Here is a 9,677-nt window from a genome sequence, read left to right as displayed (position 1 = left end):
TTGGCCTCCATATGCTGCATTTCCTGCATACATCTCTGAAAGACTCATTTAAAGACTACGAGCAAGGAGCATGGTAAAAAAGAAATTGCAATGTTCTCCACAGAGTACCTATAGGTAAAATGCTGTGCCTTTTATAAAAGGCATTTTGAAGATGCATGGAAAATGAAGGAGTATTTACTTATATTAAAAGTCTTTTGTGATGATGCATAAACAAGGGTTCCTATGCATATTCTGCTATTTGGATAGGTTACCCAACTGTCAGGAAAATAGAAGTCTGCATCTGTATCCTGTAGAGTCAGCCGACCCATCCCTTCCGGCTAACTATCACCCGATCTCTATCACCCCTTTCCTGGGCAAACTCCTAGACAAGTTGGGCATCTCCCAGTTTCATCTTCACACTGAATCTATTGGTGGTCTCCATGACCATCAGTCTGGCTTCACAGCTGCCAGAAGCACGGAAACTGCTCTCCTGAACATCTGTGAAGACCTGCTCTCTAACCTTGACTCTAATCTCCCCCTATCCTCATCCTACTTGATCTCTCCTCTGCCTTTGATATGGTCAACCATGCCATCCTGCTCAACCGGCTCCGCGATAACCTGGCCATCACCGATCAGGCTCTGACCGACCCGCTCAGGTCCAACTTGGGTCCTTCCTCTCCTCTATCTCTCTCTCCACCTGCAGTGTTCCCCAGGGGTCTAACCTTTCTCCCTGGTTGTTCACCCAATAGCTGGCACCTCTCGCCACTGCATTGCTGCTCTCTCCTCCAACTGCCAGTGATATGCGGATGACACCCGGCTCGCTTTCAGGCTCCCCTCTGCTGCCTCTTCTCCTTCTCTCATCCCAGATTGTTTGTCTGCAAGACAAGACTGGTGTGCTGCCAATGATCTTTGCATGAAGGCCAGCAAGATGGAGATCCTCCTCATCGGCTCGCCTGCACCTCTCTTTCCCCTCACTCTCTGGCCTGCCTCCCTTGGCCCTCTCCCTGCTCCAACCTGTGAAGGTAAGAACCTCAGCGTTATCGTCGACTCCACACTCTCCTTATCTTCTCACATCTCCAATTATCTAATAAGTCAAACTACCAACTGCACCTACTCAGTGGTATTCTTCCTTTCCTCTCCTTCCCCCAGAAGTTCACTGTCTCTAGAGGTCTGGTTCTCTCTAGACTTGACTACAGTAACAACCTCTTTATAAATCCGACAGCCTCTACTCTCCATCCTCTACAACTCATCCAGAACAGGACTGCAAGACTTGTCCTTTGCCTCAAGGCCAGGGATCGTATCTCTCCAGCACTGAAATCTCTCCATTGGCTCCCAGTGGCTGCAAGGATCAAGTTCAAGACCCTTTGCATTGTCCACAAGGCCTTCTGAGACCTAGGACCAAAATATCTCCAGATTTCTCTTCTGAAGTATCTTCCTTCTCGAGCTCTTCGCTCCTCCACCTCCAACTACTTGAGGGTCAGTCGCTTTTCCAAGCAACGAGCTGGGGGCAGATCTCTCGCTTCAGCCGGCACCTCCCTATGGAACAGCCTTGCAGCCTCTCTGAAACTTGAGCAAAGCCAATTCCAGTTCCGGAAGCAGTTCAAGACTTTTCTCTTTGCTTCTGCCTTCTCTCTTCCGCTACCTTACTGATCTCCTGTCAGATACTGCACTGGCTTCCTGGCTAACCTATGAACCACGGGGCCTGGTCCCTGCCCTCCCAGTTGCACACCTGCACTGCCTCCTGGCAACCCTGCAATTGGGGGCTGTATCTGCAAGCCTACAGTTCCCCTACCCGCACTATCTAACACTTGGGGTGGATGGGAGAAGAGAAGGCAGTGGTCACTCCAGGAGAGAGGAGTGGTCCGAGGGGTAGAGAGGGGGAGGCTAGGGGAGATCATGACATCAAGTGTGTATCCAGCAGAGTGCGTCGGGCCAGAGGGAAGGATAGAGAGGAAGAGGGAATCACAGAGGTTTCGAAAGAGCAGAGATGAGGGACAGGAAGAATCGAGGTGGATGTTGAGGTCACCAAGGAGGAGGAGCTGAATGGTTGAGGCAAGGAGGGAGGAGGAGAGGTCAGCCCATTCAGAGAGAAAAGAGGAGATTTGCCTGGGAGACCGGTAGAGAGTAGCAACAGTAAGAGAGTGGTTAGGAGAGATTGAGAGCCTGCAGTCAAGGCATTCAAAAGAGGAGTAAATCTGAGTGGGAATGATAGTGGCAGGAATGCCTTGAATACTATAAGCAGTGCACTATTCATATCATTCTCTTAGTGCGGCCTAGCTAGCAGATGGAAAGCAGTGCACTATTCATATCGTTCTCTTCGTGCGGGCTAGCTTGCAGACGATAAGCAGTGCATAATTTATATAATTCTATTAGTGCAGCCTAGCATGCAGACTGTAAGCAGTGCACAATTTGTATCAGGTGCTTAGTCCAGCCTTACACAGGTGCTAAATGGCACACTGTTTGTCTCACGCTCTTAGCTCAGCCTGGCACAGAGTTTGTAAATGGTGCACTGTTTGTATCAAATACTTAAATGCCTGGGACGCAGAAGACAGGAAAAAGATGACTCTCATTTTTTACTCACACTCCCTGTTATTCTGTCAATTTCTGCCCTTCACAACTCGAGGGCTACCCATAGGGCTAACCTGCCCGGTCCGCACACAACCACAAACAACATAGATATCTTCATACTGGCACACAGGTAATGGTTACTTCGGGTCTGCAGGCATCAACACCAACGGTCTATGCTTCTGCCTTCCTGCTATCCGATGAACACACCCTGCCCTCCTTTCTTACAGAACCATGCACAGGGAGGCCAACATTATTGGCAGAAGGGTGCTATATTTACATAGGAACAGTTAGGGCCTGCTTCATGGAACGTTTTCCTATAGGATTGTGCCATTATAAAACACTTCCATGAATCGGGCCCTTAATGTTCTACCTGAATGGGTCATTGGAGCTAATCGTATGTGATATGGCATTTAAGCCTTCGTCTGCTTTTAAATGCATCATTTTACACTACCCCTCGCCCCAGCCTACTTGGGGAAGCCACTGCCGATCTCCTTTCGAAAGAGGTATTAAATCCAGTTAATTTCTGGCCAATAATACCAGAAGCATGTGTATTCAAAATCCACCAGTTTCCCCAAATGTCTGCCAGGAGGACACTTCTAGTACAGGCAGAGAGGAAGCCCACACGACTCCTGTTTTGGTTTGAAAACGTTGACGGGTATGAGGCACTTGACTAGATGTTACGCAATTCGTCTTTAGTAGGACGATAGAGAATGCTGAAAAGGAAAGGTGTCTAAAGTAACTCTGATAGGAAGTGAATCACGGTTCCGTTTCTCCCAAATAACCTGTGTACTTACTTTTTGGCCGACCGGGACGGTGACAAAACCTTGGGTGTAACCACCAGGCAGTTTGGCCCCGTCACATGTGCGTATACCTACAATAGGCCCAATCGCCTTAGTGGTGACCCTAGCAGACTTTCAACTGAGTGGCATTCGACTGTGGCAACAGGAGGCAGCTGGTGTGAAGGACGCAGGTGGGGTTGGACCAGCAATGTCAGCATTAAGATCCTGGAAGGCACTGGCACCTCTTTTCCTGGCAAGAAACTGTGAAACGCCACCTAGCTGCAGCACAAATCTTAGGCTTGCCCTCAAGTCCAACCTAACTGGCAACTCACGAGGCTGTTCTCGTAGATCAGGGGCAAGGAGTCCACGGCAATTCAAGGGAAGTAGAAAACAGCTGAAGCAACAAGATCCCAGAGAAAAGGGCATTAACACACAGGCCACATTTTAAATATAGCAGCAACACAGAAGTTATGTGGGCTGCAGTACCAATGCAGGCCAGAGACTTGTAGCCGCACAAGAGTGCTATGTATCCCCTAGCATAGGCACAGAATTCAGATTAGCAGCCTCACATAATGTACAAGTGCTAAAGTATAACATGCGACAGACGACTGGAAGCAACAAAGAAAATGCCGATACCATGGCATAGATAGAGGCAGGTTTGGACGCGGGCACAAAATTGTCTCGAGCACCAATGAAAAAGTGGGCCACAGTTGCAAATGGCAATTCATTCCTTTTGTAACAGACTGTTTGAGTAGTACCTAAGGGAGGCGTGGGGGGTGTTGATAAAATGTGATGCAAATTGGGCATTTCAAAGAATATTTATTCAGCAACACTGGTCAAAACTACTAGACGCATGGCCAAGTGACTCATCAAACTTGCCCACAATGGCCAAATAAGTGCTCCACTTTGATCAACAAAAACTGGCCCACAATAGCATTTGGTGTTTTTGATTTGGGCATTGCCCTATTGCCCTATAGGCCAGTCTGAGCCTGGATAGAGGATATGGATCAGAGGTTACCAGGAAGCGCATGCATCCGAACATAGACTGCAATTAGAGTATGGCCAAAGCTTTCAAGTGCCATGAGTGAGCAGTGGTGTGCAATGCAACAATAGTCATTACATATGAAGCAAAACTACAGCTAGCTAAACAAGGAGCCAGGCTTTCTCGAAGAGTCAAACCTGAGAACTAAGCTTCTCTCAGGAGCCAACAATTTTGAAACACTCAGGGAATGGAAATTGTAAAATATGAAATGAATGAATCAGGATCACACACACTGGTTAGATGTTGAAGCTGGGATTTGAGCCCACTCTGTAATTTCGGCACTTGATCATAATGTTTCCCAGTTCTTGTCATACAGCAAATGTAATTATTAGCGAATGTTTGACATTCATGAACTGAAACAATGCCCTGCTTTGTAGACCTGACTTGAAAAGTACAAAACTCACGTGATAACTCAACATGACAAAATAATTTATTTAATCCTAATAGAAATGTGTTATGTAAAGGGAAAATGATTCCACTGCAGCTTTATTTTCTTCCTTCTTGAAAGGAAGTCTACATGCACCAGAACACGAATTACTTTGAGTGTAAAAAAAAATCTCATCTGGTTTTAATAGTGTATTTTAAAGATTTGAATACAACAAACAAAAGAATATGTGTTATAAGGTCACCTGTGTATAGTTATTTGTTGACACAAAGTCGCAGTTTGTTATTCATGTTGTGATGAAGAACATTTGAAATTGGACAAAAAAGTGCATTGATGCTTGTGTCAAACAAGCAGACCTGAAAGTAAGCTTGTTAGAGACCTGTGATATGGTGGTGCCTCGCCTGTCTAGGATGCCTTCCACTCAAATGGCTGGCACGAAAAGAAAACAAGCCATGGACTAAGCAATGCCACCAGTAGGCAAAGCTTTTCACAGCAGAGAGCTTAGTAGCGTAGAGTAAGATAAGATGATTTTTCCAGGATCACAGTATCGTCCAATGGCAAGGCTAGGATATAAGCGTCAACGTTTTTAGTTCCACATTATCACTTTTAGCTGCCTAATCACCTCTCACCACTAATGCCTTATGCTCTTCATTGAGAGTGGCTGCCCAGTTTTTTCATCCCTTGTTGGGAGGGACCAAACTCTAGACATGCATATTATACGGTTTTATAAGTAGTGATTTTTGTGTAAGTGCATTGTTTAGAAGCACAGCAGGTGTTACTGTCAGATTTTTTTTTTTAGCAATCTCAGAGAGAGGAAAAGCTGGGTTTCCGGGATTGTGTCCTCTGAAACCTGGATCTCTGCAACAAGTGCTTAACACACTGTGCTGTCTTCAGAATGATCGCACATTCCTACATGTTAAAATGCATTTCAATTTTGGTTATTGCACATGATCAATATATTCCCCCTCACCTCCAAAAAAGGTGAAACCGCTATAGGTTATGCTATAGTGGACGCCGAGGCTGCCTGTAGAGTGGCGAGGACAACGTGCATTACAGCGTGACCCATTGGTCAGATCTGTAAACACCAGGCAGCTTGCAGGGTCAGAGCCGCAGCAGCGCAATGGACAACATTATGGCATCTGCTATGTAGGCTTTGTAAAAATAATGTGCACTGACTTCTTTACATCGTAGGAGTGTGGTCTCTGTGTTTGGGGTGTCACCTTGAAGCTCTGTGAGCATCAGAGCCTCATCCAGCTGAGAGGGGGGTCAGTGCCCGATTATCCATTAAGCCAAGTAGGTACCGGTCTATGGGCCCCTCTCCCTTTAGGGGCCCTGCGACAACGGATCAAAATAAAGCGGTGCAGAAAATTAAAAACATATTAGGAGATAACTTGCGAGGGGGGCCAGACATTTCAACTATGTAGGGGCCTCCACAGGGTTCAGTCTGGCACAGGAGGGGTTGGAGGGGCTAGCAGGATCAGAGTGGGAGCTTAGCATGAGGGCGAGGAAGCACCACAGAGCTGCACGTCTGCAGGAGCTCAGGAGAAGATGTGCACCCTTGATCCTCCAGACAGCCCTCCCCCCACCCCCATCTGCATGTCTAAACCTTTTGGTAATCCGCCTTCTTCGCCCTAATACTGTGCCGGCAAATCAGGCAATGCACAACAGCACATCTCTGCTGCAATGTACGCCTCGATGGGTAGGACAATCAGATATGGAACATTCCCAGGTGCCAGCCATTGCACCATCATTGGGGGTCACGCCCCATACGCCCCCTCCTTTCCCCCATGACCCGATCCCTTATTATTTTACCCTGTGCCCCCTACCGCCGCCACCAAATACCGCTTTAAATTGCAGTGAAATGTTCCGTGGTACAATACAGTAAAATGGCTACGGACAAATGGCGGGGTGCCAGGAGGGGCTGCTTGCCTCTAAGGTGGGCAGGCAGGCTATAGTGTCTAATGCCGGAAACGCTTTGTCAGCGAGTGGGCACTCTGGCACAAAGAGAAGAAGGTACTGAAATTCAGCAAAGCTCCCCCCACTTGGCACCTGCCAAGTACATTCTAAGTACTGTTGGCTGTGGACTCGGACTGGTCTGCGCTGTTCCCTGGATTTTCTTTGCAGCGCCGCCTTTGCTCTGCGCTGTACTACTATCTGCCTCTGGACGCCGTGTGTACGGCTCTGAGTTTTTTGAACGCCTGGAGGACGTCCTACTGTGCTACACACAGTTTGCCTGGCCCTCGCTCGTGGAAAGGAGGTGACTGTCTATTATGCTCTGACTTGTCCCTGCCCATTGATCTGCCCATTGAACTGCCTATTCCTTCCACCTTCACCTGATTTGCCCGCTGGGAAAGGGCCCCTCCTTGTTATATTATCTTTTGTCCTCTCATTGTTTCAACTGTGTTCCCCGCTTTGTGAAGTCCCGGAGGTGTGGCTAACGTGCTTTCTCTGTGTTTCTTCTCCCTAGGCCCCGCCCCCCTGTGTCGAGTGACGCCCAGGAAGCCTTGTTAACACCAGCCTCCTCGCGCACCCGCGCCGCGCACCTGCCAAGTACATTCTAAGTACTGTTCGCGGTTCGCGGGAGCGCGGAGGAGGTTCTCAGGCTTCCGGCAGTGTCCTGTTTGATCTAGAGGCACGAGTGGTTTGTCATTCTTCGTTCATAGTTTAGTGCAACTTATTTTGACATTTCTGTTATATTTTTGAGTACCGTGGCCTAACAGCTCAAGATTTGGGGGGTCCCACTGACTGGGGAGGTACTCTGTGAGGTGCTCTGTGTGGGGTGCCTCTAACATCGTGTCCACAATTCAAACAAATGTGCAATTCCATTGTCATTATTCTATATGTTATTTCAATGTGTTTAGAGGCCACGTTTACCTTTTGGTAACTCTCTCTTTAAACCTATAGAGGCTTCGCCTCGAAGTGTGGTTTTGTGCCAACATAGCTCTTGGCACATTGTTACTTGGCCTTATCCTTCGCCTTGGCTAAAAAGGGGCGGACTTTACGGCTTGACTTTGGGGTGTGTACCGCTCCTGAGTATGAGTCCGATTCTAAGAAGTGGCTGTAAAATCGGCTCTCCCCTGCAAGACCTCGCCCCAGAGGCTATTACTAACTCGCTAACCCCCGCTTTTCCTCAGAATTTGGCAGCCACTGCTCCTTTTCTACCCATGTCTACCCTCCCTATAGAGAGAGGGGTGGGACTGGGTCAGGTGGGACACAATGAGTCTGCCTTATCAGCCGCACCATCTTTGGCCAGCTCCCCTTCACTGCATGGTCCGTTTCCGGCTTTGGCTGTGTCAACTTTTTCAGTCCAGGACGCTAATGACTATGCTGGTGATGAGGGTGAGGTGTTTAATCATGGTCTTGATGTAGACTGTTCTTCTACACAAGGCCTTCGAGGCCTTCCTTGTCTCACTGACACCTCTATCTTGGCACCCACGATTGTCAGCGAATTAAGTAAACGAGTGCGGCTCTCCTTGGGCCCTTCGTCTCCCGCGTCGTCCGCTTTTCCCTTTCGTGAACAAGTTCACTTTCACATTCCCCCCGAAAATAATAGGGAAATAAATGGTGACCAGGGGACGGCTCCGTCGACTTTCCATCATAGGGCATTGGAAGGGGGATTTGCCACTCTATATGACAACACACCTTTTGGCAACGAGACGGCGGCAGGGCCTTCGTCTGTAGGAGGTGTGGTTCCCTTTTCCCTGGTGAATGAAGAGGCAGATGCTACTGCTCCAAAGGGAGAAGTTAGATCGGCCTCTACTCCAGAGGAATACTGCTCTCACTCGCAGCTAAATGAACCCTTCAATTTTCCAGTTATTTCACGCATTCTCAATTTACTGGATAAGGGACACGAGCTCACACACTGTTCTTTAAGGGAGATGCAATCTTCATTTTCTCTTATGAAAGACAAGATGGCCAGATTGGAAGGTTTTATTCTAGCTGAAGAGCACTCCAGATCCTTCTATCTGGCCCATTTTGAAAAACTGTTGGAGAGCGTCCCACATAGAGCACCTCAGCTCCTACCTTCTACTATGACTTACACTCGGGGCTCCCAGACTGAGCCGGGAATGCGTTCTCAAGTTGTCCCACAGATTCCTTACTCTCAGGTAGTGTCAGGGGCCAACCCATTGATGATGGTACATACTAACTCGGAGGCTATTGACTTGGTGGAGGTTCTCAAACTCCAGCACGAACGTATATTACAGGTTGAACAGCTTCTTTATAAGTTAGCTGCAACCCAACAGCTTTTGGATCCAGCAGACCCCCCTAGAGAGGGATCCAATGTTATTCAAGGTCTTGCTGCTCCCTCGGATAGTCCCTCTGCCCTGACTGACATCATTGAGGCTCCGCCTTCTCCTGCGTTGTTGGCAGTGGACTTAGGCTCGGACTTGGAGGAAGGACCCGTGGTGCATGAAGGAAGACACTTTGTCTCGCGTAAAGCGAGAAAGTCCTTCCTAAGAGCTCAAAAACATCTAAACCTTACCAAGGCTGGACGAAAGAAAGCTAGTATTTACACACCACCTCCGGTCTGTGCTTTGACGATCCCCGAATCTATAGCAAACTTGGGTACGGGGACCACCCACGATGATCTTGGCCTAACCCTTTGTGACCTTGATGAAGAAAGTAGGAAACATCTTCAGGTTGCAGCTTTGAAATCTGGGAACACACAGATCGCCTCCCGTGGCCCTCAAGGAACTTCCACGGCCAAGCTCCAATCACAGTTACATTCTTATTTTCCCAACATCAAACCTAGAAAGGCGAGCACGACGATGCCAGCCGAGGCTATAGTTACACCTGTTCTGACTCCAAGTAGTGCTCCCCCCCAGCTGGAAACCGTTTTGGTTGGGACGGATGTAGTTACCATTCCCCTAGCCCCCTTGGTGCTGAAAGAGGGGATCTTGGTTGGCCTCCTCCTCCTTTAGAA

This window comes from Ambystoma mexicanum, chromosome 3q (genome assembly GCF_040938575.1).
Source record: "Ambystoma mexicanum isolate Mex_15411 chromosome 3q, UKY_AmexF1_1, whole genome shotgun sequence".
Classification (NCBI taxonomy): domain Eukaryota; kingdom Metazoa; phylum Chordata; class Amphibia; order Caudata; family Ambystomatidae; genus Ambystoma; species Ambystoma mexicanum.
Note: the sequence above shows the minus strand (reverse complement) of the source record.